The following is a 5,301-nucleotide window of genomic DNA, read 5'->3' as shown; positions in this document are numbered from 1 at the left end:
GGTAATGGACAAATACCTGAAAAGGCCAGGGGTGGTGGGAGGAATGGACAGATGGGCACAAAGGTCAGTCAGAGTTGTGATACAAGAAGTACAGCATGCAGCCTGGAGAGGAATGAGATATGGCTGACTTGGGGGCCCTTCTCAAATGGAGTTTCAGGGAAGAGCCATTCAGAGGGAGATTCTACAAGGGCAGAAGACACCTCCAAACTGTGAATTCTAGGAATGAAGATAGGCTTCTGAATGAAGGGCTGAAGCTGGGGGAGGCTTCAGGATGATAGAAGAAATCCAGAGTGCATCCTGTAGAGAAATGAGGTTTTCTTTTGCAGGTGACTTTCTACAGGAAGCCTGATTTTTATGGTCACGCACTGGGTTTGTTATTAGAATAGGATCATTTGCAAGGAGGTTTAACCTACCTTTTGGACGCACCATGCTTACTCTTTTTTTGTGTGGAGTAATGAGGGTTAAGTGACTTGCCCAGGGTCACATAGCTAGTAAGTGTCAAGAGTCTGAGGCTGGATTTAAACTCAGGTCCTAGTGAATCCTGGGCCAGTGCTTTATCCACTGTGCTACCTAGCTTCCTCCCACCATGCTTACTCTTGATGGAATAGTAATTTGATGCAAGGAAATGTTCATTTAAGACATCAGGTTAGTACTGTACAATTCTTCACTCCTGGGAAAGTACCAACCCCTTCTGGGCCATACCGGTAAAATCAGGGTTGAGGATTAAGAGTTGGATGGTGTGTGACTTCTTCCAGCTCCAATTCCTGTGATCCCAGGTAGATAATTGTACAAGTGTTATCAACAATCGGCATGGGAGAAAACTGATCTTGAAGGACGGCTGGAGGTTGAAAGGGTTCAGGGACAATTTAAAAGACAATAGGAATTGAGTTGAGCATTAATGTGTGAGTAAAATTTGGATAGATGGAGAAGTGGGGGAAAGGAGGAAACCGAAGGGAATAAGCACCATACTAAGTACTTTACTAATATCTCATTTGATCCTACTACCCTGCAAGGTAGATGCTGTAATTATCTTAATTTTTACATTTGAGGAAACTGAGGCAATCAGAAGGTAAATGAATTGCCCAGGGTCACATAGCTAGTGGGTAACTGAGATCAAATTTGAACTTGGGGGGGGGCAGCTAGGTGGCACAGTGCCACAGCCCTGGATTCAGGAAGACCTGAGTTCAAATATGGCCTCAGACACTTGATACTTACTAGCTATGTGACCCTGGGCAAGTCACTTAACCCCCACTACCCCACACACACAAAAAAAATTGAACTCAGGTCTTCCTAATTCCTACCCAGAGATCTAGCTACTGCATCACCAGCTGCCTCTAAGGAAGCTTGGTATAAGGACCTTCATGAAGGGGAAAAAATGGAATGAGTAAAGATGTGAAGATAAAAATATAAATGACATGTTTCACATCCTGAAGAAACCCAATTTACAAATCATCCCAAAACTGTTTGATGGAGATTGAAAGGGGAAAAAATAGGACAGTAGCTTGTGGAAGCAGCAGGGTTAAATAAATGATTGTTGTGTTTTGTTTTGTTTTTAATGATGGGGGTAACCTATGCATTTTTCACACAGGAAAGAATAATAATATCTAGCAATTAAATTGTGCTTTATGACTTATAAAGTGTTTTGCACTCATTATTTCAATTGGTAAGTCCAATTAATTACCCTTGTTTTTCTTTCAGTTCAGACATATAGTCCCAGAGCTTAACACAATGCCTTGCATATGGTAAGTGATTAATACATTCTGGTTGACTTAGTGACTCAACATCCCCAGTTTACAAATGAGAAAGCTGGTCGTTAGAAAGATTAAGTGACTTGCCCAAGGTCACAAGTCAAGTCTCCCTGACTTCAAGACAATGCTATCTACCATAACACACTAACTGAGATGATGGAGAGATCACAGAAGAGTCGAAAGAGAATGCTACCAAGAGCAGTGATGGAGTGATTAACCTTGATAAGAAAAAAAATAGCTCATCCTTTCAGAAAGAAGTGAAAAAGAAGAGAATGGTGTGAATGTGAATAATATAATGTATCACCCTATTTTACAGATTAGGAAACTGAGGCTCACATAGCTACTAAGTAGCACATCTAAGACCTTAATCTGGGCCTTCTGACTCCAACCCCAATAATCTTTCCATTATTGCATGCTGTAATAATTTGAGATTGGGAGTGGGGGAAGGTAGCAAATGAGGAATTTCCTGCTGCATGATCTCAATTTTCTTAGTAAAGTCAGAGGTGAGGTCACTTTCTAAGAGAGAAAGAGAGGGAGGGAGGGAGAGAAGGGGTGAGACTAGAAGCTTGAGGATAATGAAGAAGGTCGGTAACAGCTGCTGTACCAGTTAGGCAATCAACAAAAGCCAAATAAAAAGACTGCCAAGCAGCTGCGAAGACCTAGTAGAACTAAGACAATATGCATTTGTAATGGATCAGGGCTGCAAAAGTTAGGTCATTTTCTTCAGGCTACTCTATAGCCTTAGAATGAGAATGGTAATGGTGAATGATGAGGTTGATGCTGTTTGGAGAATGAGCAAAGTGGCAGGTATTAACAGGGGTTAGAGAAGACAAGAATGAAATGGCCCATGTGATATCCTTGTTGGAAGGGGAGTCAAGTGTAGACAGAAGGAATCAAATGGTCCGAATGAATTAGGAAAGGTTAAGTGAAGGGAGAATCTGGTGGAGGCAAAGAGCCAAATCAAAGGGCATGAGAGAATGGGAGGCATTATGGGGCCAAAGGTTTTCTGGGGATGGCTTTCAAGGTGTGACCGTCCTTGAGGTTGGCTGAAGTGGAAGGAATATAAAGAGGAGGATGAGGGAGGGATGCACAAGGTTGAAGTGCCATATCAGGAATGTTAAAATTTTCCTTTGACACAAAGATGAAGGAAAGTCAATGCACTGGTTGATAGAATGAAGATTCAAAAAGATGTCAACAGAATTGGCTGCCAAAATTAATAGGACAACGGGATCCATGTATCTGGAATCCATGTAAACTCAAAACATAGGACTTTTTAGCTAAAAAAGACTTTAGAAATTTTCTTATCCAACCTTTTCATTGGAACTGAGGCAGAGGCAGTCAATCAAACAGCATTTAATAAGTGCCTACTATGTGCCAGGCATCATACTAGGTGCTGGGGATACAAAAAAGGCAAAAACACTGTCCTTGCCCCCAAGGATCTCAAATTCCAATGGAAGAGACAACATGGAAACTATTACATACACACATATATAAGACACATACCTATGCACCGTGGTGCCACCTAACCACCCCCTGCTGATCTTTATAGGAAGATAAGAATTCAGAGAAGTGGAAGGGAGAAGGGAGTACTTTCCAGGCAGGGTGAATGTCTTATGTAAATGCATGGAGGTGGAAGATGCAATACTTAGATGTAATACTAAGTCCTATTTGGTTATTGCTTGAATGAAGGTGAATGAAAGAAAGTTGAGGCTGGAGAAGTAGGTTAGAGGAGGATCTGTGGAAAAACAAGCTCACTTATGTATTATTGGTGAAGCTGTGATTTAGTCTAGTTATTCTGGAAAGCAATTTGGATCTATGCTCCCCAAAATGACTAAACTACATATACCTTTGATTCAACTATATTACGACTAGGCCTATACCCCCCCCAAATTTTTTTGGGTGGGGCAATGAGGGTTAAGTGACTTGCCCAGGGTCACACAGCTAGTAAGTGTCAAGTGTCTGAGGTCAGATTTGAACTCAGGTCCTCCTGAATCCAGGGCCAGTGCTCTATCTACTGCGCCACCTAGCTGCCCCTTGATAAATGTTTATTGAATTGAATATTGAATTGAACTGATGCAGAGGGAAGTGACAAGAACCAGAACAATTTACACAATGACATTATGGAGAAAAACAACTCTGAAAGACTTTAGAACTGTGATTAGTGCTAAGATAGAACGTAAGTCCAAAGGAATCCCATGACCCACTTCTTGCCAGAGAGCTGACAGACTTAGAATACAGAAGGTGACATGCATTTTTGGACACGGCCAATGACATCCAAATGTGGGAATTTACTTTTCTTGGCTGTTTCACTGATGCTCCTCTCTATTGTCTCCTGAGTGATTCTCAATTTGAATTTCTCCTGGGCCATAATATTCCATGAGTCACAGGCATACAACCACACTAATGGGATATTGGCATATTAAAATGGCCTTCATTTCAAGAAGAGGTTTAGGGGCCATTGAATGAGCTGTACCTTTACCTGAAGGTAATTCAGGCTGCTCTCCTCTTATTTTTTCTGGGACTAGTTTGTTGTATACAAGCAATGTCTTTCCAAGATATGTGTGTATAGTTTACATGTGTATATGTTATGAATATGTATGCACTGCGTATATGTATATACATAGGTTCAATAAACATGTGTATATACACATCTACATCTACACATGTGCATTCATCCATTATCTGAGTACATGTATATGTGTGTATTTGCATATGGATAATACATGTATGTATATATGTGTGTATATGTATAGGTATGCAGCTAAGTGGCACAGTGAATAGAATGCTGGGCCTGAAGTCAGGAAGACTCATCTTCCTGAGTTCAAATCTGACCCCAGACACTTACAGGCTGTGTGACCCTGGGCAAGTCACTTAACCTTGTTTGCCTCAGTTCCTCATCTGTAAAATGAGCTGGAGAAGGAAATGGCAAAGTGCTCCAATATCTCTATCAAGAAAACTCCAAAAGGGGTCATGAAGAATTAGACATGACAAATGACTGAACAACACACACATACACATATGTGTCATGTGTGTACATATATACATAGATACATATGGTGGATGAGGTCCAAAAGTTCCATCAATTCTATGGAATTCAATAGAGTTCCATCTAATTGCATGTCATACTCTGGGCAAAAAGTATCTTTTTTTTTTCCCTGTGGATGCTTAGGCTGATTCCTTTGACTGATTACAGATATCATCCAGGAAGCTCTGGATTCCAGGGCTTGATGTAACCAATGTCACCCGTGAACCAGGATCATCTGTAAGACACCACCTTTTCTGTGTCACAGACATTTTTGGAAAGCTAGTGAGAAATCTGTGGACCCTTTCTCAGAATATTGGCTAGGTGGTACAGTGGATAGAGCACTGGCCCTGGATTCAGGAGGACCTGAGTTCAAATCCAGCTTCAGACACTTGACATTTACTAGCTGTGTGACCCTGGGCAAGTCACTTAACCCTCATTGCCCCACAAAAAAAAATAATATTGTTGTCAATCATAATGAAGGAAGTAAGGGATTAGTGAAAATAAAGTTTTAATTTTTCAGCCCAAGTT

The sequence above is a fragment of the Dromiciops gliroides genome, chromosome 4 (genome assembly GCF_019393635.1).
Source record: "Dromiciops gliroides isolate mDroGli1 chromosome 4, mDroGli1.pri, whole genome shotgun sequence".
NCBI classification, from domain to species: Eukaryota; Metazoa; Chordata; class Mammalia; order Microbiotheria; family Microbiotheriidae; genus Dromiciops; species Dromiciops gliroides.
This window is presented reverse-complemented; position numbering follows the sequence as displayed.